The sequence below is a fragment of the Somniosus microcephalus genome, chromosome 8, assembly GCF_052327205.1.
Source record: "Somniosus microcephalus isolate GS21.2 chromosome 8, FLI_Smic_1.0, whole genome shotgun sequence".
Classification (NCBI taxonomy): domain Eukaryota; kingdom Metazoa; phylum Chordata; class Chondrichthyes; order Squaliformes; family Somniosidae; genus Somniosus; species Somniosus microcephalus.
The window spans coordinates 130950644-130977408 of NC_140994.1; positions in this window are offsets into that span (position 1 = coordinate 130950644).

The following is a 26765-nucleotide window of genomic DNA, read 5'->3' on the forward strand; positions in this document are numbered from 1 at the left end:
GAACCCCTCTTGATCATGGATAGAACCCCCCTGATCATAGGTAGAACCCCCCCTCTGATAATAGATATAACTCCCCACCTGATCATAGATAGAACCCCCCTCTGCTCATAGATAAACCCCCCCCTGATCATAGATAGAAACCCCCAGGTCATAGATAGAACCCCCACCCTCTGATCATAGGTAGAACCCCACCCTGAGCATAGATAGAACCACCCTTCCGATCATAGATAGAACCCCCCCTGATCATATATAGAACCCCCCTCTGCTCATAGGTAGAACCCCACCCCCTGATCATAGATAGAACCCCCGCCTCTGATCATAGATAGAACACCCCCCTCTGATCAGAGATAGAACCCCCCCTGATCATAGATAGAACCCCCTCTGATCAGAGATAGAAACCCACCCCCTAACCATAGATAGAACCCCCCCTCTGATCATAGATAGAACTCCCTCTCTGATCATAGATTGAACCCCCCCGATCATAGATAGAACCCTACACCCGATCATAGATAGAACCCCCCTCTAGTCATAGATAGAACCCCCCGATCATAGATAGACCCCCCTCTGATCATAGATAGAACCCCCCACTGATCATAGATAGAACGCCCCCTCTGATCCTAGATAGAACCTGCCCCTGATCATAGATAGAACCCCCTCTGATCATAGATAGAACCCCCCCTCTGATCATAGATAGAACCTCCCCTCTGATCATAGATAGAACCCCGCTCTGGTCATAGATAGAACACCCCTCTGATCATAGATAGAGCCCCCCTTCTGATCAGAGTAAGAACCCCCCTCTGATCATAGATCGAACCCCCCCCCCCACTGATCATAAATAGAACCCCCCCTCTGATCCTAGATAGAACCCCACTGATCTTAGATAGAACCCCCCTGATCAGAGATAGAACCACCCACTGATCATAGATAGAACCCCCCCTCTGATCATAGATAGAACCCCCCCACTGATCATAGAAAGAACCCCCCCTCTGATCCTAGATAGAAACAGCCCTGATCATAGATAGAACCCTATGATCATAGATAGAACCCCTCTTGATCATGGATAGAACCCCCCTGACCATAGGTAGAACCCCCCCTCTGATAATAGATAGAACTCCCCACCTGATCATAGATAGAACCCCCCTCTGCTCATAGATAACCCCCCCTGATCATAGATAGAAACCCCCAGATCATAGACAGAACCCCCACCCTCTGATCATAGGTAGAACCCCACCCTGAGCATAGATAGAACCTCCCTTCTGATCATAGATAGAACCCCCCCTGTTATTAGATAGAACCCCACCCCCTGATCATAGATAGAACCCCCGCTTCTGATCATAGATAGAACCCCCCTCTGATCATAGATAGAACCCCCCTGATCATAGATAGAAACCCCCCTCTGATCATAGATAAAACCCCCCCTCTGATTATAGATAGAACCCCTCTTGGTCATAGATAGAATCCCCCCGATCATAGATAGAACCCCCCCCCCGATCATAGATAGAACCTCCCCCCTTTGATCATAAATAGAACTCCCCCCTCTGATCATAGATAGGACCCCCCGATCTGATCATAGATAGGACCCACCCCGATCATAGATTGAACCCCCCCTCTGATCATAGATGGAAACCCCCTCTGATCATAGATAGAAACCCCTCTCTGATCATAGATAGAACCTCCCCTCTGATCATAGATAGAACCCCGCTCTGGTCATAGATAGAACCCCCCCCTGATCATAGATAGAACCCCCCTTCTGATCAGAGTAAGAACCCCCCTCTGATCATAGATAGAACCCCCCCACTGATCATAAATAGAACCCCCCCTCTGATCCTAGATAGAACCCCACTGATCTTAGATAGAACCCCCCTGATCAGAGATAGAACCACCCACTGATCATAGATAGATCCCCCCTCTGATCATAGATAGAACCCCCCCTCTGATCATAGATAGAACCCCCCACTGATCATAGAAAGAACCCCCCCCTCTGATCCTAGATAGAAACAGCCCTGATCATAGATAGAACCCTATGATCATAGATAGAACCCCTCTTGATCATGGATAGAACCCCCCTGATCATAGGTAGAACCCCCCCTCTGATAATAGATATAACTCCCCACCTGATCATAGATAGAACCCCCCTCTGCTCATAGATAAACCCCCCCCTGATCATAGATAGAAACCCCCAGGTCATAGATAGAACCCCCACCCTCTGATCATAGGTAGAACCCCACCCTGAGCATAGATAGAACCACCCTTCCGATCATAGATAGAACCCCCCCTGATCATATATAGAACCCCCCTCTGCTCATAGGTAGAACCCCACCCCCTGATCATAGATAGAACCCCCGCCTCTGATCATAGATAGAACACCCCCCTCTGATCAGAGATAGAACCCCCCCTGATCATAGATAGAACCCCCCTCTGATCAGAGATAGAAACCCACCCCCTGACCATAGATAGAACCCCCCCTCTGATCATAGATAGAACTCCCTCTCTGATCATAGATTGAACCCCCCCGATCATAGATAGAACCCTACACCCGATCATAGATAGAACCCCCCTCTAGTCATAGATAGAACCCCCCGATCATAGATAGACCCCCCTCTGATCATAGATAGAACCCCCCACTGATCATAGATAGAACGCCCCCTCTGATCCTAGATAGAACCTGCCCCTGATCATAGATAGAACCCCCCTGATCATTGATAGAACCACCCCTCTGATGATGGATCGAACCCCCCCTCTGATCATAGATAGAACCCCCCTCTGATCATAGATAGAAGCCCCCCTCTGGTCATAGATAGAAACCCCCTCTGATCCTAGATGGAACCCGCCCATGATCATAGATAGAAACCCCCTGATCATTGTTAGAACCTCCTCTCTGAAGATGGATCGAACGCCGCCCCTCTGGTCATAGATAGAACCCCCCCTGTGATCATAGATATAACCCCCCCACTGATCACAGATAGAATCCCTCCTCTGAATCTAGATTGAACCACCCCTGATCATAGATAGAACCCCTCTGATCATAGATAGAACCTCCCCTCTGATCATAGATAGAATCCCCTTCTGGTCATAGATAGAACGCCCCTTCTGATCATAGATTGAACCCCCCCTCTGCTCCTAGATAGAATCCTCCCTTATCATAGATAGATCCCCCCTGATCATAGATAGAACCCCCCCTCTGATCATAGATAGAATCCCCCTCTGATCATAGATAGAACTCCCCACTGATCACAGATAGAACCCCCACTCTGATCCTAGATAGAAACCCCCTGATCATGGGTAGAACCCCCCTGATCATAGATAGAACCCCCCCTCTCTGATCATGGACAGAACCCCCCTGAACAAAGGTGGAACACCCCTCCGCTAATAGGTAGAACCCCCCACCTGATCATAGTTAGAACCCACCCCTCTGATCATGGATAGAACCCCCCTGATCAAAGGTGGAACAACCCTCTGATAATAGATAGAACCCCTCACCTGATCATAGGCAGAACCCACCCCTCTGATCATAGATAGAACCCCCCTCTGATCATAGATAGAACCCCCCCTGATCATAGATCGATCCCCCACCCTCTGATCATAGATTTAATACCCTGATCATAGATAGAACCCCCCCTCTGATCATAGATAGAACCCCCCCTGATCATAGATAGAACCCCCCTCTGATCATAGATAGAACCCCAGCCCCTGATCATAGATAGAACCCCCTCCTCTGATCATAGATAGAACACCCCCTCTGATCATAGATAGAACCCCCCTGATCATAGGTAGAACCCCCCTCTGATCATAGATAGAGCCTCCCCTCTGATCATAGAGAGAACCCCCGCTCTGATCATAGAGAGACCTCCCCCTCTGATCATAGATAGGACCCCCCGATCTGATCATAGATAGGACCCACCCCGATTATAGATTGAACCCCCCCTCTGATCATAGATGGAAAGCCCCTCTGATCATAGATAGAACCCCCCCTCTGATCATAGCTAGAACCTCCCCTCTGATCATAGATAGAACCCCGCTCTGGTCATAGATAGAACCCCCCTCAGATCATAGATAGAACCCCCCTTCTGATCAGAGTAAGAACCCCCCTCTGATCATAGATAGAACCCCCCCCACTGATCATAAATAGAACCTCCCCTCTAATCCTAGATAGAACCCCACTGATCTTAGATAGAACCCCCCTGATCAGAGATAGAACCCCCCCACTGATCATAGAAAGAACCCCCCCCCTCTGATCCTAGATAGAAACAGCCCTGATGATAGATAGAACCCTATGATCATAGATAGAACCCCCCTTGATCATGGATAGAAGCCCCCTGATCATAGGTAGAACCCCCCCTCTGATAATAGATAGAACTCCCCACCTGATCATAGATAGAACCCCCCTCTTCTCATAGATAACCCCCCCGATCATAGATAGAAACCCCCAGATCATAGATAGAACCCCCATCCTCTGATCATAGGTAGAACCCCAGCCTGAGCATAGATATAACCTCCCTTCTGATCATAGATAGAAACCCCCCATATCATATATAGAACCCCCCTCTGATCATAGGTAACACCCCAACCCCTGATCATAGATAGAACCCCGGCCTCTGATCATAGCTAGAACACCCCACTCTGATCAGAGATAGAACCCCCCCTGATCATAGATGGAACCCCCCTCTGATCAGAGATAGGACCCCACCCCCTGATCATAGATAGAACCCCCCCTCTGATCATAGATAGAACTCCCTCTCTGATCATAGATTGAACCCCCACAATCATAGATAGAACCCTACCCCCGATCATAGATAGAACCCCCCTCTAGTCATAGATAGAACCCCCCCGATCATAGATAGACCCCCCTCTGATCATAGATAGAACCCCCCACTGATCATAGATAGAACCCCCCCTCTGATCCTAGATAGAACCTGCCCCTGATCATAGATAGAACCCCCCTGATCATTGATAGAACCACTCCTCTGATGATGGATCGAACCCCCCCATCTGATCATAGATAGAACCCGCCTCTGATCATAGATAGAAGCCCCCCTCTGGTCATAGATAGAAACCCCCTCTGATCCTAGATGGAACCCGCCCTTGATCATAGATAGAAACCCCCTGATCATTGTTAGAACCTCCTCTCTGAAGATGGATCGAACGCCCCCCCTCTGGTCATAGATAGAACCCCCCCTGTGATCATAGATATAACCCCCTCTGTTCATAAATAGAACCCCCCCACTGATCACAGATAGAATCCCTCCTCTGAATCTAGATTGAACCACCCCTGATCATAGATAGAACCCCTCTGATCATAGATAGAACCTCCCCTCTGATCATAGACAGAATCCCCTTCTGGTAATAGATAGAACCCCCCTTCTGATCATAGATTGAACCCCCCCTCTGCTCCTAGATAGAATCCTCCCTTATCATAGATAGATCCCCCCTGATCATAGATAGAACCCCCCCTCTGATCATAGATAGAATCCCCCTCTGATCATAGATAGAACTCCCCACTGATCATAGATAGAACCCCCACTCTGATCCTAGATAGAAACCCCCTGATCATGGGTAGAACCCCCCTGATCATAGGTAGAACCCCCCCTGTCTGATCATGGATAGAACCCCCCTGATCAAAGGTGGAACACCCCTCCGATAATAGGTAGAACCCCCCACCTGATCATAGTTAGAACCCACCCCTCTGATCATAGATAGAACCCCCCCCGATCATAGATAGAAACCCCTGATCATAGATAGAACTCCCACCCTCTGATCATAGATAGAACCAACCCTCTGATTATAGATAGAACCCCCCTCTGATCATAGATAGAACACCCCCTCTGATCATAGATAGAACCTCCCCTCTGATCATAGATAGAACCCCCCTCTGGTCATAGATAGAAACCCTCTCTGATCATAGATAGACCCCCCCTCTGATCAGAGTAAGAACTCCCCCTCTGATCATAGATAGATCCCCCCCCACTGATCTTAAATAGACCCCCCTCTGATCCTAGATAGAACCCCACTGATCTTAGATTGAACCCCCCTGATCATAGATACAACCACCCACTGATCAAAGATAGAACCCCCCTCTGATCATAGATATAACCCCCCCTCTGATCAAAGATAGAACCCCCCCACTGATCATAGGTTGAACCCCCCTCTGATCTTAGATAGAAACCCCCCTGATCATAGATAGAACCCCCCTGATCATAGATAGAACCCCGCTCTGGTCATGGATAGAACCCCCCTGATCATAGGTAGAACCCTCCCTCTGATAATAGATAGAACCCCCCACCTGATCATAGATAGAATCCCCCTCTGCTCATAAATAGAACCCCCCCGATCATAGATAGAAACCCCCCTCTGATCATAGATAGAACACCCCCTCTGATCATAGATAGAACCCCCCCTGAGCATAGGTAGAACCCCCCTCTGATCATAGATAGAACCCCCCCTCTGATCATAGATAGAACCCCCGCTCTGATCATAGAGAGACCTCCCCCTCTGATCATAGATAGGACCCCCCGATCTGATCATAGATAGAACCCCCCCTCTGATCATAGATAGAACCTCCCCTCTGATCATAGATAGAACCCCGCTCTGGTCATAGATAGAACACCCCTCTGATCATAGATAGAACCCCCCTTCTGATCAGAGTAAGAACCCCCCTCTGATCATAGATAGAACCCCCCCCACTGATCATAAATAGAACCCCCCCTCTGATCCTAGATAGAACCCCACTGATCTTAGATAGAACCCCCCCCTGATCAGAGATAGAACCACCCACTGATCATAGATAGAACCCCCCCTCTGATCATAGATAGAACCCCCCCACTGATCATAGAAAGAACCCCCCCCTCTGATCCTCGATAGAAACAGCCCTGATCATACATAGAACCCTATGATCATAGATAGAACCCCTCTTGATCATGGATAGAACCCCCCTGACCATAGGTAGAACCCCCCCTCTGATAATAGATAGAACTCCCCACCTGATCATAGATAGAACCCCCCTCTGCTCATAGATAAACACCCCCCTGATCATAGATAGAAACCCCCAGATCATAGACAGAACCCCCACACTCTGATCATAGGTAGAACCCCACCCTGAGCATAGATAGAACCTCCCTTCTGATCATAGATAGAACCCCCCCTGATCATAGATAGAACCCCCCCCCCCGATCATAGATAGAACCTCCCCCCTTTGATCATAGATAGAACTCCCCCCTCTGATCATAGATAGATACCACCCCTCTGATCATGGATAGACCCCCCCTCTGATCATAGATAGAAACCCCCTCTGATCATAGATCGAGCCCCCCCGATCATCGATTGAACCTCCCCTCTGATCATAGATAGAACCCCCGCCTGATCATAGATAGAACCCCCCCACTGATCATAGAAAGAACCCCCCCCTCTGATCCTAGATAGAAACAGCCCTGATCATAGATGGAACCCTATGATCATAGATAGAACCCCTCTTAATCATGGATAGAACCCCCCTGATCATAGGTAGAACCCCCCCTCTGATAATAGATATAACTCCCCACCTGATCTTAGATAGAACCCCCCTCTGCTCATAGATAAATCCCCCCTGATCATAGATAGAAACCCCCAGATCATAGATAGAACCCCCACCCTCTGATCATAGATAGAACCCCACCCTGAGCATAGATAGAACCTCCCTTCTGATCATAGATAGAACCCCCCCTGATCATATATAGAACCCCCCTCTGATCATAGGTAGAACCCCACCCCCTTATCATAGATAAAACCCGCGCCTCTGATCAGAGATAGAACACCCCCCTCTGATCAGAGATAGAACCCCACCTGATCATAGATAGAAACCCCCTCTGATCAGAGATAGAACCCCACCCCCAGATCATAGATAGAACCCCCCCTCTGATCATAGATAGAACTCCCTCTCTGATCATAAATTGAACCCCCCGATCATAGATAGAACCCTACACCCGATCATAGGTAGAACCCCCCTCTAGTCATAGATAGAACCCCCCGGATCATAGATAGACCCCCCTCTGATAATAGATAGAGCCCCCCACTGATCATAGATAGAACCCCCCTGATCATTGATAGAACCACCCCTCTGATGATGGATCGAACCCCCCCTCTGATCATAGATAGAACCCCCCTCTGATCATAGATAGAAGCCCCCCTCTGGTCATAGATAGAAACCCCCTGATCATTGTTAGAACCTCCTCTCTGAAGATGGATCGAACGCCCCCCCTCTGGTCATAGATAGAACCCCCCCTGTGATCATAGATATAACCCCCCTCTGTTCATAAATAGAACCCCCCCCACTGATCAGAGATAGAATCCCTCCTCTGAATCTAGATCGAACCACCCCTGATCATAGATAGAACCCCTCTGATCATAGATAGAACCTCCCCTCTGATCATAGACAGAATCCCCTTCTGGTCATAGATAGAACGCCCCTTCTGATCATAGGTTGAACCCCCCTCTGCTCCTAGATAGAATCCTCCCTTATCATAGATAGATCCCCCCTGATCATAGATAGAACCCCCCCTCTGATCATAGATAGAATCCCCCTCTGCTCATAGATAGAACTCCCCACTGATCATAGATAGAACCCCCACTTTGATCCTAGATAGAAACCCCCTGATCATGGGTAGAACCCCCCTGATCATAGATAGAACCCCCCCCTCTCTGATCATGGATAGAACCCCCCTGATCAAAGGTGGAACACCCCTCCGATAATAGGTAGAATGCCCCACCTGATCATAGTTAGAACCCACCCCTCTGATAATAGTTAGAACCCCCCCTGATCATAGATAGAACCACCCCTCTGATCATGGATAGAACCCCCCTGATCAAAGGTGGAACACCCCTCTGATAATAGATAGAACCCCTCACCTGATCATAGGTAGAACCCACCCCTCTGATCATAGATAGAACCCACCCTGATCATAGATAGAACCCCCCTCTGCTCATAGATAACCCCCCCGATCATAGATAGAAACCCCCAGATCATAGATAGAACCCCCATCCTCTGATCATAGGTAGAACCCCACCCTGAGCATAGATATAACCTCCCTTCTGATCATAGATAGAACCCCCCCTGATCATATATAGAACCCCCCTCTGATCATAGGTAGAACCCCAACCCCTGATCATAGATAGAACCCCCGCCTCTGATCATAGATAGAACACCCCCCTCTGATCAGAGATAGAACCCCCCCTGATCATAGATAGAACCCCCCTCTGATCAGAGATAGAACCCCACCCCCTGATCATAGATAGAACCCCCCCTCTGATCATAGATAGAACTCCCTCTCTGATCATAGATTGAACCCCCACGATCATAGATAGAACCCTACCCCCGATCATAGATAGAAGCCCCCTCTAGTCATAGATAGAAACCCCCCGATCATAGATAGACCCCCCTCTGATCATAGATAGAACCCCCCACTGATCATAGGTAGAACCTGCCCCTGATCATAGATAGAACCCCCCTGATCATTGATAGAACCACTCCTCTGATGATGGATCGAGCCCCCCGTCTGATCATAGATAGAACCCCCCTCTGATCATAGATAGAAGCCCCCCTCTGGTCATAGATGGAAACCCCCTCTGATCCTAGATGGAACCCACCCCTGATCATAGATAGAAACCCCCTGATCTTTGTTAGAATCTCCTCTCTGAAGATGGATCGAACGCCCCCCCTCTGGTCATAGATAGAACCCCCCCTGTGATCATAGATATAACCCCCTCTGTTCATAGATAGATCCCCCCCACTGATCTTAAATAGACCCCCCTCTGATCCTAGATAGAACCCCACTGATCTTAGATTGAACCCCCCTGATCATGGATACAACCACCCACTGATCAAAGATAGAACCCCCCTCTGATCATAGATATAATCCCCCCTCTGATCATAGATAGAACCCCCCCACTGATCATAGGTTGAACCACCCCTCTGATCTTAGATAGAAACCCCCCTGATCATAGATAGAACTCCCCTGATCATAGATAGAAACCCCTCTGGTCATGGATAGAACCCCCCTGATCATAGATAGAACCCTCCCTCTGATAATAGATAGAACCCCCCACCTGATCATAGATAGAACCCCCCTCTGCTCATAGATAGAACCCCCCCTGATCATAGATAGAAACCCCCCTCTGATCATAGATAGAACACCCCCTCTGATCATAGATAGAACCCCCCCTGATCATAGGTAGAACCCCACTCTGATCATAGATAGAACTCCCCCTCTGATCATAGATAGAACCCCCGCTCTGATCATAGAGAGACCTCCCCCTCTGATCATAGATAGGACCCCCCGATCTGATCATAGATAGGACCCACCCCGATCATAGATTGAACCCTCCCTCTGATCATAGATGGAAACCCCCTCTGATCATAGATAGAACCCCCCCTCTGATCATAGATAGAACCCCCCTCTGATCATAGATAGAACCCCGCTCTGGTCATAGATAGAACCCCCCTTCTGATCAGAGTAAGAACCCCCCTCTGATCATAGATAGAACCCCGCTCTGGTCATAGATAGAACCCCCCTCTGATCATAGATAGAACCCCCCTTCTGATCAGAGTAAGAACCCCCCTCTGATCATAGATAGAACCCCCCCCACTGATCATAAATAGCACCCCCCCTCTGATCCTAGATAGAACCCCACTGATCTTAGATAGAACCCCCCTGATCAGAGATAGAACCACCCACTGATCATAGATAGAACCCCCCCTCTGATCATAGATAGAACCCCCCCACTGATCATAGAAAGAACCCCCCCCTCTGATCCTAGATAGAAGCAGCCCTGCTCATAGATAGAACCCTATGATCATAGATAGAACCCCTCTTGATCATGGATAGAACCCCCCCAATCATAGGTAGAACCCCCCCTCTGATAATAGATAGAACTCCCCACCTGATCATAGATAGAACCCCCCTCTGCTCATAGATAAACCCCCCCCTGATCATAGATAGAAACCCCCAGATCATAGATAGAACCCCCACCCTCTGATCATAGGTAGAACCCCACCCTGAGCATAGATAGAACCTCCCTTCTGATCATAGATAGAACCCCCCCTGATCATAGATAGAACCCCCCTCCGATCATAGATAGAACCCCCGCCTCTGATCATAGATAGAACCCCCGCCTCTGATCATAGATAGAACCCCCCTCTGATCATAGTTAGAACCCCCCTGATCATAGATAGAAACCCCCCTCTGATCATAGATAGAACCCCCCCTCTGATTATAGATAGAACCCCTCTTGGTCATAGATAGAACCCCCCCATTCATAGATAGAACCCCCCCAATCATAGATAGAACCTCCCCCCTTTGATCATAGATAGAAACCCCCAGATCATAGATAGAACCCCCACCCTCTGATCATAGGTAGAACCCCACCCTGAGCATAGATAGAACCTCCCTTCTGATCATAGATAGAACCCCCCCTGATCATAGATAGAACCCCCGCCTCTGATCATAGATAGAACCCCCGCCTCTGATCATAGATAGAACCCCCCTCTGATCATAGTTAGAACCCCCCTGATCATAGATAGAAACCCCCCTCTGATCATAGATAGAACCCCCCCTCTGATTATAGATAGAACCCCCCCGTTCATAGATAGAACCCCCCCGATCATAGATAGAACCTCCCCCCTTTGATCATAGATAGAACTCCCCCCTCTGATCATAGATAGATCCCACCCCTCTGATCATAGATTGAACCCCCCTCTGCTCCTAGATAGAATCCTCCCTTATCATAGATAGATTCCCCCTGATCATAGATAGAACCCCCCCTCTGATCATAGATAGAATCCCCCTCTGATCATAGATAGAACTCCCCTCTGATCATAGATAGAACCCCCCTCTGATCATAGATCGAGCCCCCCCGATCATCGATTGAACCTCCCGTCTGATCATAGATAGAACCCCCGCCTGATCATAGATAGAACACCCCCTGATCATAGATTGAACCCCCCCCCCTCTGATCATAGATAGAACCCACCCCTCTGATCATGGATAGAACTCCCCCCTCTGAACTTAGATAGAACCCACCCCTCTGATCATGGATAGAATCCCCCCTCTGATCATAGATATAACCCCCCCTCTGATCATAGATAGAACCCCCCCGATCATAGATACAACCCCCCCTCTGATAGAGCCGGTGAATGGAGTTGAGGCAGAAGATCAGCCATGTTCTCATTGAATGGTGGAGCAGGCTCGAAGTGCCGAATGTTCTACTGCTGTTCCTATTTCTTATGTTCTTATGTTCTTAACCAGGTAACCATAAACCAGTCAGCCTAACATTGGTAGTGGGGAAGATGCTAGAAGCCATAATATGGGATTAAATTAACACCCACCCATAAAATGGCTTATTTAAGCACGGCCAGCATGGGATTTGTAAAAGGCAAGTCATATCTGACAAATTTATTAGAGATATTTTTTGAGGAAATATTAGAGTGTACTGATAACAGAAATAGAGTGGGTGTTGTGTATTTTCAAAAGGCGTTTGATAAGGGGCTACATTGAAGATTTGTTGATAAAGTTAATACATGGAAGAGACTGTAGCAGCAGGAATGGGAAGAACAAAAAACAAAGGTAACGACTTGAGGAGTACATGGGTTGGCAGATTAGGCAGACAGATGTCAGATGAAGTTTATTACAGAGAAACTTGGAGTTAAACATTCTAGGTTGAAGAATGAGACAAATCCACCTTTAAAAAGTAGAGGAGCAGAGAAAGATAGGGGGTCACATTTAGTAAGAACTGTAAAACCATTGTGGGAGAGAAAGGGGAAGAAAAAATACCTTTAATAATTGTATAAATAACTGAGACAGAAAGGAAGGTTCATAATGTTAGGGGAGGTGGGACCTGTACAGGCTGGACATGTTGCACCTCAACAGAGCTGGAACCAATGTCCTCACTGGAGGGTTTGCTAGTGCTGTTGGGGAGGGTTTAAACTAATTTGGCAGGGGGCTGGCTACCAGGATGTAGCATTAAAAAGGAGAAACAAGGTGCACAAAGGATTGAGAGAGACAAATAGCACTAGAGTAAGAAATAGTATGGTATTAGATGGAGTCAGACTAAGAGAGAATACAAGAAGGTCTAAGATAGGTTTACAGTACATGTGTGTAAATGCGCGAAGCGTGGTAAATAAGGTTGGTGAGCTGCAGGTGCAAATAGTCACATGGGAATATGATGTCCTGGCGATAATGGACACGTAGCTCAAAAAAGGGCAGGATTGGGTTTTAAATATTCCTGGATATAAGGTGTTCAGAAAAGATAGGGAAGGACAGAAAGGAAGTGGAGTGGCAGTATTGGTTTAGGAGAATGTTACAGTGCTGGAGAGAGAGGATGCCCTGGAGGGGTCAAGGACAGAATCTATTTGGTTAGATTTAAGAAATAATAGAGGTGCCATTACACTACTAGGTGCATTCTATAGGCTGCCAACTAGTGGGAAAGATATAGAGGAGCAAATTTTCAGGGAAATTACAGAGAGGTGCAAGAACTATAGAGTAGTGATAATGGAGGACTTCAATTATCCTAATATGGACTGGGATAGTAATAGTGCAAAGGGCAGAGAGGGGGAAGAATTTCTGAAATGTGTTCAGGAGAACTTTCTTGATCAGTACATTTCCAGCCCAATGAGGAAGGAGGCACTGCTGGATCTGGTTCTGGGGAATGAGGTGGGTCAAGTGGAGCAAGTGTCAGTAGGGGAACATTTAGGTAACAGTGATCATAGTATCATAAGGTTTAGATTAGCTATGGAAAAGGACAGGGATCAATCTAGAATAAAAATACTTAATTGGAGGAAGGCCAATTTCAGTGGGTTGAGAACTGATCTGGCCCAGGTAAATTGGAATCAAAGATTGGCAGGCAAAACTGTAATCGAACAATGGGCTGCCTTTAAAGAGGAGATGGTTCACGTAAAGTCGAGATACATTCCCACGAGGGGGAAAGATAGGACAACTAAAGCCAGAGCTCCCTGGATGATGAAAGGGATAGAGAGTCAGATGAAGCAGAAAAGGAGCACGTATGACAGATGTCAGGTTGAGAATATAAGTGAGAATCAGGCTGAATATAGAAAGTTCAGAGGGGAAGTGAAAAAGAAAATAGGAGATTATGAGAATAGATTGGCAGCTAACATAAAAGGGAATTCAAAAGTCTTAGGCATATAAATAATAAACGGGTAGTAAGAGGAGGGCTGGGGCCGATTAGGGACCAAAAAGGAAACCTAAGCATGGAAGCAGAGGGCATGGCTGAGGTACTAAATGAGTACTTTGCATTTGTCTTCACCAAGAAAGAAGATGCTGCCAAAGTCATAGTGAAAGAGGAGGTAGTGGAGATACTGGATGAGATAAAAATTGATAAAGAGGAGGTACTAGAAAGGCTGTCTGTACTTAAAGTTGATAAGTCACCAGGACTGGATGGGATGCATCCTAGGATGCAGAGGGAGGTTAAAGTTTGATAAAGTGCCACATAATAGGCTTGCCAGCAAAGTTGAAGCCCATGGAATAAAAGGGACACTGGCAGCATGAATACGAAATTGGCTAAGTGACAGGAAACAGAGTAGTGGTAAATGGTTATTTTTCAGACTGGAGGAAGGTATACAGTGGTGTTGCCCAGGGGTCGGTACTTGGTCCACTGCTTTTCTTGATATACATCAATATCTTGGACTTGGGTGTACAGGGCACAATTTCAAAATTTGCCGATGACACAAAACTTGGAAGTATAGTGAACAGTGAGGAGGATAGTGATAGACTTCAAGAGGACATAGACAGGCTGGTGGAATGGGCGGATTCATGGCAGATGAAGTTTAAGGCAGAAAAGTGCAAAGTGATACATTTTGGTAGAAAGAATGAGGAGAGGCAACATAAACTAACGAGTACAATCCTAAAGGAGGTGCACAAACAGAGAGACCTGGGAGTATATGTGCACAAATCATTGAAGGTGGCAGGGCAGGTCCTGAAAGCAGTTAAAAAAGCATACGGGATCTTGGGCTTCATAAATAGAAGCATAGAGTACAAAAGCTAGGAAGTTATGATGAACCTGTATAAAACACTGGTTCGGCCTCAGCTGGAGTATTGTATCCAATTCTGGGCACCACACTTTAGGAAGGATGTGAAGGCCTTAGAGAGGGTGCAGAAAAGATTTACGAGAATGATTCCAGGGATGAGGGACTTCAGTAACATGGATAGACTGGAGAAGCTGGGGTTGTTCTCCTTAGAGCAGAGAAAATTGAGAGGAGATTTGATAGAGGTATTCAAAATCATGAGGGGTCTAGACAGAGTAGATAGGGAGAAACTGTTCCCATTGGCGGAAGGGTTGAGAACCAGAGGACACAGATTTAAGATGATTGGCAAAAGAACAAAAGGCAATTTTTTTATGCAGCGAGTGATTAGGATCTGGATTGCACTGCCTGAAAGGGTGGTGGAGGCAGACTTAATTCTTCATTAAGATGGAGAGTGAAGTAGTTGACTCAGACACTAGGGTCCTGAATTTAAATAAAGGAAATTATGATGGTATGAGGCGCGAGTTGGGTAGGATTGATTGGGGAATGTCACTCAAAGGGTTGATGGTGGATAGGCAATGGCAGACATTCAAAGATCGCATGGATGAACTACAGAATTTGTTCATCCCAGTTTGGCATAAAAATAAAACAAAAAAGGTGACTCAACTGTGGCTAACAAGGGAAATTAGGGATAGCATAAGATCCAAGGAGAGGACATATAAATTGGCCAGAAAAAGCAGTAAACCTGAGGATTAGGAGCAGTTTAGGAATCAACAAAGGAGGACAAAGGGATTAATTAAGAAGGGGAAAATATAATATGAGAGTAAGCTTGCAGGGAACATAAAAACTGACTGTCAAACTTTTATAGATATGTGAAGAGAAAAAGATTGGTGAAGTCAAGCGTAGGTCCCTTGCAGTCAGAATCAGGGGAATTTATAATGGGGAACAAAGAAATGGCAGACCAATTAAATACATATTTTGGTTCTGCCTTCACAAAGGAGGACACAAATAACCTCCCAGAGATGTCGGGGAACATAGGGTCTGATAAAAAGGGGGGAACTGAAAGAAATCAGTATTTGTAGGAAAATGGTGTTAGGGAAATTGACGGGATTGAAGGCCGATAAATCCCCAGGGCCTGATAATCTACATCCTAGGGTACTTAAGGAAGTGGCCCTAGAAATAGTAGATGCATTGCTGATCATCTTCCAACATTCGCTGGAATCTGGAACAGTACCCATGGATTGGAGGGTCACTAATGTTACCCCACTATTCAAAAAAGGTGGTAGAGAGAAAACGGGGAATTACAGACCGGTAAGCTTGACATCGATAGTGGGGAAAATGCTAGAGTCCATTATAAAAGATGTAATAGCAGAGCACTTGGGAAACAGTGACTGGATTGGACAAAGTCAACATGGATTTACAAAAGGAAAATTGTGCTTGACTAACCTACTGGAATTTTTTGAGGATGTAGCTGGTAGTACAGATAAGGGAGAACCAGTGGATGTGGTATATTTGGACTTTCAAATGGCTTTCGATAAGGTCCCGCATAAGAGATTAGCATGTAAAGTTAAGGCACATGGGATTGGGGGCAAGGTATTGACTTGGATAGAGAACTGGTTGTCAGACAGAAAGCAAAGAGTTGGAATAAACTGGTCTCTTTCCAAGTGGCAGGCAGTGACTAGTGGGGTACCGCAGGGATTGGTCCTTGGACTTCAGCTATTCACAATATATATTAATGATCTAGACAAGGGAACTAGATGTAATATCTCCAAGTTTGCAGATAACACAAAGCTGGGTTGGCGTGTGTGCTGTGAGGAGGATGCCGAGAAACTCCAGGATGATTTGGACAGGTTGGGTGATTGGGCAGAAACACGGCAGATGCAATATAACATGGATAAATGCAAGGTTATCCACTTTGGTGTCAAAAACAGGAAGGCAGATTATTATCTGAATGGCAATAGATTGGGAGAAGGGTAAGTGCAACAAGACCTGGGTGTCCTTGTGCACCAGTCGCAGAAGGTGCAGTAGGCAGTTAAGAAGGCAAATGGTATGTTGGCCTTCGTAGCGAGAGGGTTTGAGTACAGGAACAAGGATGTCTTGCTGCAGTTATACAGGGCCTTAGTGAGACCACATCTTGAGTATTGTGTGCAGTTTTGGTCGCCTTATCTGAGGAAGGATGTTCTTGTCATGGAAAGAGTTCAGCGAAGATTCACCAGGCTGATACCTGGTATGGCAGGAATGACATATGAGGAGAGATTGGGTTGATTGGGCTTATACTCGCTGGAGTTTAGAAGAATGAGAGGGGATCTCATTGAAACTTATAAAATTCTGACAGGACTGGACAGACTAGATGCAGGAAGGATGTTCCCAATGGTTGGGGAATCCAAAACCAGGGGTCACAGTCTAAAGATAAGAGGTAAGCCATTTAGGACAGAAATGAGGAGGAATTTCTTCACCCAGAGAGTGGTGAACCTGTGGAATTCTCTACCACAGAAGGCTGTAGAGGCCAATTCATTAAATATATTCAAGAAGGAGTTGGATATATTTCTTAAGGCTAAAGGGATCAAGGAATATGGGGAGAAAGCAGGGACAGGGTACTGAATTTGGATGATCAGCCATGATCGCATTGAATGGCGGAGCAGGCTCGAGGGGCCGAATGGCCTACTCCTGCTCCTATCTTCTATGTTTCTATATTTAACCATGGCTTTCAAAAGGGAGTTAGATAAGTATTTGAAGAAAAAAATTTCAGGGCTACAGGGAAAGGGCGGGGGAGTGGGACTAGCTGAAGTGCTCTTGCAGAGAGCTGGCATGGGCTTGATGGGCTGAATGGCCTCCTTCTGTGCTGTAACCATTCTATGATACTTTGATTCTATGTTAATTTGTGATATCGAAAGATCTAGGGAGCAAGGAACAAATAAAATTACAGGCATCTTCAGCAAGTTTGGTTCAGTGGTACGTAAGTAACGTTAGAAATATTCTGTCCCTGAGTGCTCTATAAATGAGAATCCTTTCTTATATTCTTGCAGTTTACTAAACATTTCTGTTTAATTTAAGGTTATCTTTCAGTGAGAGTAAAGTGCATAATATTTTTTATCTGGGTCAGTCATTTGATAGATTTATTCCATAAATTCGCTGTATTGCAGCAATTGAGAAATATACTGTCATACTTAACTTGTAGCAAGACTGCAGAAATTGGGAGCTGTCATGAAATGGATTCCTTCTGCTTTGAAAATTCTTGGCTATGCGATTGAATGACCTTGTCTATGTCCTTTATTCTACGTTACATCCATCTTAATGTTTACTGATGCATGTTTATATAAAACATTGGAAAACTGAGTAAGTTCTAAAAATATTCCGCCAGTACGAATGGTCTGTCCCTGACTGGAAAGAGCAAGTTTGAGATGGTCATGGGTTAGAAACCAGAGTATGTAGGATCAAGCAGCTGTTGAATTAAACAGAAGTGTTTAGTAAACTGCAAGAATGTAAGAAAGAACTCTCATTTATAGAGCACTTAGCACATCACTGGATATGCTATAAAACAATTTATAACCAATGGATTACTTTTGAAGTGTAGTCACTGTTGTTGTGTAGATAAACGCAGCAACCAATATGCACACAGCCAGGTCTTAAAAGCAGCAACTAAATGAATGCCCAGATAATCTGTTTCAGTCGAGGCCAGAACTGCCCTCTCAGGTGAAAGTAACAGATCACATGGTACTATTCCAAGAAGCTTTCTCCTGGTGTCCTGCCTCAACCAACATAACTAACACAACAGATTATCTGGTCAGTTATCACATTGCTGTTTGTGGGACCTTGCTGTGTGCAAAATGGCTGCTGTGTTTCCCCACATTACAACAGTGTCTACACTGTTGCAACTTATTATGAATTTTCACTCCATTCTGAAATTGCTACCTTTGTGCCAAGCCTCCCAACTCCTCCAAATGCTATGTTTGGATTGGCCCTTTAAATACTGGAGTTGAGATTGGGTCACCGTGCCCGCTACCACACAATCGACACCAAAACCCAAAAGTAAAATGATGATGAGTTAGCAGCGTTAAAATACCACAGACGGACGAGCTGAACTTACCTTCAGGTTTTCTACGCGATATCCCCAAAGTGCTTTACAGCCAATGAAGTGCAGTTTCAGAAAGCCCGAGAAACCAGTGGGTGCACTGTTAATTTTAAAAGTGTGTTGAAATATTGCTCCAGTTGAGCGATTAACATATGCTAATAGGCAACCCGCCTCTCCCGAAGGGGTTGCGCGCAAGCAGCCTAACATGCTGCAGTTAAACACGGAAGTCGGCGGGTTTGAGCCAGATTCCCGACGCGCTCACATTTTTGCCACTTTTAACCCCCCACCCACACCCAAACCCACATGCTCCTTCAGGTTAAAATTCCCCCGTGACTCAGCCCTTTGCCAGAAGAGCGCCCTCTACTGGACCAGTGTGCTGCTTTTCCACTTCCCACAACAGCCAACCCCTGTGGACTCTCAGGCCAGGATCACTTATTAAAGAGGAGCTCTTCTATGCTGGTACTGTCTCAGAGCATGGCCGCAGCACATTTTACGATAATCCGCACTCCAGTCTTGGATTTTATGTTCATTAACAGAAAATCACGAGCTGGGGTTTGGTGCTTTCCAGGAGCAGAAAACCTTCCCTTTAATGTCAACTAATGAGGCAATATCCTTCCCTATTCTCCACCTCTGCCATTTTTCTTTTCTTTGCCCTTCTCTTTCCCTCTTTCTGTTCCTTCTTATAAAAGAAAAGAAAGACTTGCAATTATATAGTGTGTCTCACAACCTCAGGACGCCCCAAAGAGCTTTACAGCCAATGAAGTACTTTTTGAAGTGTAGTCATTGTTGTAATGTAGGAAATGTGGCAGTGAATTTGCGCACAACAAGGTCCCACAAACAGTGACATGACAATAATCAAATAATCTGTTTTTTTAGTAATGTCGATAATAAGTTGTTCATCTGTATTATCTTCCAGTTCTGATGAAGGGCAATATTTGAAACATTAATTGTGACATCTCTCCACAGATGCTGTGCCTGATTTGCTGAGTTTTTCCTACATTTTCTATTTCTGTTTCAGACTTCCAGCATCTGCACTATTATTTTTGTCCCACAGGTGAAAGGTAAGAGTCTAACACATTTTACTTGCCACTCCCTCTACTATGATATTTTTATACAAAATGATAATAGGTATGAGAGACTTCACAGACTGACACCAGGGATGAGGGACACCAGTTATATGGAGAGACTAGAGAAACATAGAAACATAGAAGATAGGAGCAGGAGTAGGCCATTCGGCCCCTCGAGCCTGCTCCGCCATTCAATCCGATCATGGCTGATCATCCAAACTCAGTACCCTGTCCCTGCTTTCTCCCCATATCCCTTGATCCCTTTAGCCTTAAGAAATATATCTAACTCCTTCTGGAATATATTTAATGAATTGGCCTCAATTCTCTTCTGTGGTAGAGAATTCCACAGGTTCACCACTCTCTGGGTGAAGAAATTCCTCCTCATCTCAGTCCTAAATGACTTACCCCTTATCCTTAGACTGTGACCCCTGGTTCTGGACTCCCCTGCCATCGGGAACAGCCTTCCTTCTTCTAGTCTGTCTAGTCCTGATAAATTTTATTAGTTTCAGTGAGATCCCCTCTCATTCTTCTAAACACTAGCGAATATAAGCCTAATCGACCCAATCTCTCTTCATACGTCATTCCTGCCATCCCAGGTATCAGTCTGGTGAATCTTCGCTGCACTCCCTCCATGGCAAGAACATCCTTCCTCAGATAAGGCAACCAAACCTGCACACAATACTCAAGGTGTGGTCTCACCAAGGCCCTGTACAACTGCATCAAGACATCCTTTCTCCTGTACTCGAATCCTCTCACTATGAAGGCCAGCATACCATTTGCCTTCTTAACCGTCTGCTGCACCTGCATGCTTACCTTCAGCGACTGGTGCACAAGGACTCCCAGGTCTCGTTGCACTTCCCCTTTTCCCAATCTATTGCCATTCAGGTAATAACCTGCCTTCCTGTTTTTGCCACCAAAGTGGATAACCTCGCATTTATCCACATTATACTGCATCTGACATGCATCTGCCCAATCGCCCAACCTGTCCAAATCATACTAGATTTTCTCTGCATCCTCCTCACAGCACACACACCCACCCAGCTTTGTGTCATCTGCAAACTTGGAGATATTACATCTAGTTCCCTCGTTTAGATCATTAATATATATTGTGAATAACTGGGGTCCTAGTACTGATCCCTGCGGTACCCCACTAGTCACTGCCTTCCACTCGGAAAAAGACCCGTTTATTCCAACTCTTTGCTTCCTGTCTGCCAACCAGTTTTCTATCCAAATCAGTACCTTACCCCCAATCCCATGTGCTTTAACTTTGCACGCTAGTCTCTTATGCGGGAACTTATCAAAAGCCTTCTGAAAGTCCAAATACACCACATCCACTGGTTCTCCCTTATCTGTACTACCAGTTACATCCTCAAAAAATTCCAGTAGATTAGTCAAGCACAATTTACCTTTTGTAAATCCATGTTTACTTTGTCCAATCCAGTCACTGTTTTCCAAGTGTTCTGCTATTACATCTTTTATAATGGACTCTAGCATTTTCCCCATTACCAATGTCAGGTTTACCGATCTATAATTCCCCGTTTTTTCTCTACCACCTTTTTTGAATAGTGGGGTTACATTAGCTACCTTCCAATCCATGGGAACTGTTCCAGAGTCTATAGAATTTTGGAAGATGACCAGCAATGCATCTATTATTTCTAGGACCACTTCCTTAAGTACCCTAGGATGTAGATTATCAGGCCCTGGGGATTTTTCGGCCTTCAATCCCATCAATTTCCCTAACACCATTTCCCTACAAATACTGATTTCATTCAGTTCCTCCCTCTCATTAGATCCTATGTTCCCCAACATCTCAGGGAGTTTATTTGTGTCCTCCTTTGTGAAGACAGAACCAAAGTATGTATTTAATTGGTCAGCCATATCTTTGTTCCCCATTATAAATTCCCCTGATTCTGACTACAAGGGATCTACACTTGATTTTACCAATTTTTTTCTCTTCACATACCTATTGAAGCTTGGCATTATTCTCCTTAGAGGTTAAGGGGAGATTTAATGGAGGCATTCAAAGTTATGAGGGATTTTGATAGAGTAAATAAGGAGAAACTGGCAGGAGGGTCATACCAGAGGACACAGATTGAAGAACCAGAGGGGAGATGAGAAAAATTTACTTTCATGCAGCAAATTGTTGTGATTTGGAATTCACTGCCTGAAAGGGTGCTGGAAGCAGATTCCATAGTAACATTCAAAAGGGAATTAGATAAATATTTCTAAAGGAATAATTTGCAGGGCTATGGGGAAAGAGCAGGGGGAATATGGCTAATTGGATATCGCTTTCAAAGAGGAATAATGGGCCGAATGGTCTCCTTCTGTGCTGTATGATTCTATGATTGTGTAAATTATGCAAAATTAATTGCTTTATTCTGGTTGTTTGTCAGATCCCCACGCTGAATTTTTACTTTTAACAACAGGGGGAAAAACTGGCTTCAGCAGATCAGATGCCCATGTTACACCTGATTTCCATTTCCAATTACTGTAATTTAGTATAGGGAGGGAGTTCCAGAAAAAATGACTGAGGCAGAGGAATTTCCTTAGCAATGGAGAGGTGAAGGGACAAAGGATACAGAGAAAGTCAGCCAGAGGAGTGAAAAGTGAGTGGAGTGAGGAGTGAGTGTGGTGAAGAGTGTGTGGAGTGAGGAGTGAAGATTGTGTGGAGTGAGAACTGCAGAGTGTGTCGAGTGAGAGTGAAGAGTGTGGAGTGAGGTGTAAAGAGTGTGTGGAGTGAGGAGAGAAGAGTGTGTGGAGTGAGGAGTGAAGAGTGTGTGGAGTGAGAGTGAAGAGTGTGTGGAGTGAGAGTGAAGAGTGTGTGGAGTGAGAGTGAAGTGTATGTGGAGTGAGGAGTGAGGAGTGTGTGGAGTGAGGAGTGAATAGTGTGTGGAGTGAGAGTGAAGAGTGTGTGGATTGAGAGGGAAGAGTGTGTGGAGTGAAGAGTGTGTGGAGTGAGGAGTGAAGAGTCTGTGTAGAAAAAGTGAAGAGTGTGTGCAGTGAGGAGTGAAGAGTGTGTGGAGTGAGCAACGAAGAGTGTATGGAGTGAGAGTGAAGAGCGAATAGTGTGTGGATTGAGGAGTGAAGGGTGTGTGGAGTGAGAGGGAAGAGTGCATGGAGTGAGGAGTGAAGAGCGTGTGTAGAAAAAGTGAAGAGTGTGTGGAGTGAGGAGTGAAGAGTGTGTGGAGTGAGGAGTGAAACGTGTGTGGAGTGAGGAGGGAACAGTGTGTGGAGTGAGCAACGAAGAGTGTGTGGAGTGAGAGTGAAGAGTGTGTGGAGTGAGGAGTGAAGTGTGTTTGGAGAGAAAGTGAAGAGTGTGTGGGGTGAGAGGGAAGAGTGCGTGGAGTGAGTAGTGAAGAGTGTGTGGAGTGAAAGAGAAGAGTGTGTGGAGTGAGGAGCGAAGCATGTGTGGCAAGAGAGTGAAGAGTGTGTGGAGTGAGGAATGAAGACTGTGTGGAGGGAGAGTGAGGAATATGCAGAGTGAGGAGTGAAGAGTGCGTGGAGTGAGAGTGAAGGGTGTTCAGAGAAAAAGTGAAGAGTGTGTGGAGTGAGGAGTGAAGAGTGAGAATTGAGGAGAGAAGAGTGTGTGGAGTGAGGAGTGAAAAGTCTATGGAGTGAGGAGGGAACAGTATGTGGAGGGAGGAGTGAACAGTGTGTGGAGTGAGGAATGAAGAGTATGTGGAGTGAGAGTGAATAGTATGTGGAGTGAGGAGTGAAGAATCTTTGGAGAGTAATGAAGAGTGTTTGGGGTGAGGGGGAAGAGTGTGTGGAGTGAGGAGCGAAGAGTGTATGGAGGGAAGAGTGAAGATTGTGTAGAGTGAGGAGGGAAGAATGTGCGGATTGAGAGTAAAGAGTGTGTGGATTGAGAGTGAAGAGTGTATGGTCTGAAGACTGAAGAGTGTGTGGAGTGAGGAGTGAAAAGTGTGTGGAGTGGGATTGAAGAGTGTATGGAGTGAGAATGAAGAGCGAACAGTGTGTGGAGTGAGGAGTGAAGAATGTGTGGAGAAAAAGTGAAGAGTGTGTGGAGTGAGGAATGAAGAGTGTGTGGAGTGAGAGTGAAGATTGTTGGAGTGAGGAGTGAAGAGTCTTTGGAGAGTAAGTGAAGAGTGTGTGGAGTGAGGAGTGAAGTGTGTGCGGAGAGAGAGTGAAGAGTGTGTGGAGTGAGAGTGAAGAGTGTGTGGGGTGAGGAGTGAAGACTTTGTGGAGTGAGAGTGAAGAGCATGCAGAGTGAGGAGTGAAGAGTGTGTGGAGAGAGAGTGAAGGGTGTTTAGAGAGAGAGTGAAGAGAGTGTGGAGAGAAATTTACGTGTGGGTGAAGTGAGAGTGAAGTGTGTGTGGAGTGAGGAGTGAAGAGTGGGTGGAGTGAGAGTAAAGAGGGTGGAGTGAGGAGTGAAGTGTTTGTGGAGGGAGAATGAAGTGTATGTGGAGTGAGGAGTGAAGAGTGTGTGGAGTGAGGAGTGAAGAGTGTGTGGAGTGAGAGTGAAGAGTGTGTGGATTGAGAGTGAAGAGTGTGTGGACTGAAGAGTGAAGAGTGTGTGGAGTGAGAGTCAAGAGTGTATGGAGTGAGAGGTTAGAGCAAACAGTGTGTGGAGTGAGGAGTGAATAATGTGTGGAGTGAGAGAGAGAAGTTTGTGCAGTGAGGAGTGAAGATTGTGTGGAGAAATAGTGAAGTGTGTGTGGAGTGAGGAGTGAAGAGTGAGAATTGAGGAGTGAAGAGTGTGTGGAGTGAGTAGTGAAAAGTGTATGGAGTGAGGAGCAAACAATGTGTGGAGGGAGGAGTGAAGAGTGTGTGGAGTGAGGAATGAAGAGTGTGTGGAGTGAGAAGCAAAGAGTGTGTGGAGAGAGAGTGAAGAGTGTGTGGAGAGAGAGTGAAGAGGGTGTGGAGTGAGGAATAAAGTCTGTGTGGAGGGAGAGTGAAGAGTGTGTGGAGGGAGATTGAAGAGTGTATGGAGTGAGAGTGAAAAGTAAACAGTGTATGGAGTGAGGAGTGAAGAATGTGAGGAGTGAGAGAGAGAAGTGTGTGCAGTGAGGAGTCAAGATTGTGTGGAGAGGGAGTGAAGAGAGTGTGGACTGAGGAGTGAAGAGTCTTTGGAGAGTAAGTGAAGAGAGTGTGGGGTGAGAGGGAAGTGTGTGTGGAGTGAGTAGTGAAGAGTGTGTGGAGTGAAAGTGAAGAGTTTGTGGAGTGAGAGTGAAGAGTATGTGGAGTGAGGAGTGAAGAATCTTTGGAGAGTAATGAAGAGTGTTTGGGGTGAGGGGAAGAGTGTGTGGAGTGAGGAGTGAAGAGTATGAGGAGTGAGAGTGAAGAGTGTATGGAGCGAGAGTGAATCCTGTGTGGCATGAGAGTGAAGAGTGTGTGGAGTGAGGAGCGAAGAATGTATGGAGGGAAGAGTGAAGATTGTGTGGAGTGAGAATGAAGAGTGTGTGGAGTGAGGAATGAAGACTGTGTGGAGGGAGCGTGAAGAGTTTGCACAGTGAGGAGTGAAGAGTGTGTGTAGTGAGAGTGAAGGGGTTTGGAGAGAGAGTGAAGAGCATGTGGAGAGAAATTGATGAGTGGGTGGAGTGAGGGCGAAGTGTGTGTGGAGTGAGGAGTGAAGAGTGTTTGGAGTGAGAGTGAAGCGTGTGTGGAGTGAGGAGTGAAAAGTGTAGGGAGTGAGGAGTGAATGGTGTGTGGATTGAGGAGTGAAGAGTGTGTGGAGAGGGAGTGAAGAGTGTGTGGAGTGAGGAGTGAAAACTCTGGAGGGAGAGTGAAGAGCATGCAGAGTGAGGAGTGAAGAGTGTGTGGAGTGAGGAGGGAAGAATGTGCGGATTGAGAGTAAAGAGTGAGTGGATTGAGAGTGAAGAGTGTGTGGTCTGAAGACAGAAGAGTGTGTGGAGTGAGGAGTGAAGAGCGTGTGGAGTGAGATTGAAGAGTGTATGGAGTGAGAGTGAAGAGCGAACAGTGTGTGGAGTGAGGAGTGAAGAATGTGTGGAGTGAGAGAGAGAAGTGTGTGCAGTGAGGAGTGAAGATTGTGTGGAGAAAAAGTGAAGAGCGTGTGGAGTGAGGAATGAAGAGTGTGTGGAGTGAGAGTGAAGAGTGTGTGGATTGAGAGTGAAGAGAGTGTGGACTGAAGAGCGAAGAGTGTGTGGTGTGAAGAGTGTGTGGAGGGAGAGTCAAGAGTGTACGGAGTGAGAAGTTAGAGCGAACAGTGTGTGGAGTGAGGAGTGAAGAATGTGTGGAGTGAGAGAGTGACGATTGTGCAGTGAGGAGTGAAGATTGTGTGGAGAAATAGTGAAGTGTGTGTGGAGTGAGGAGTGAAGAGTGAGAATTGAGGAGTGAAGAGTGTGTGGAGTGATAGGGAAAAGTGTATGGAGTGAAGAGCGAACAGTGTGTGAGGTGAGGAGTGAAGAGTGTGTGGAGTGAGGAGTGAAGAGTGTGTGGAGAAAATGTGGAGAATGTGTGGAGTGAGGAGTGAAGAGTGAGAATTGAGGAGTGAAGGGTGTGTGGAGTGAGGGGTGAAAAGTGTGTGGAGTGAGGAGGGAACAGTCTGTGGAGTGAGGAGTGAAGAGTGTGTGGAGGGATAACGAAGAGTGTGTGGAGTGAGAGTGAAGAGGATATGGAGTGAGGAGTGAAGAGTGTTTGGAGAGAA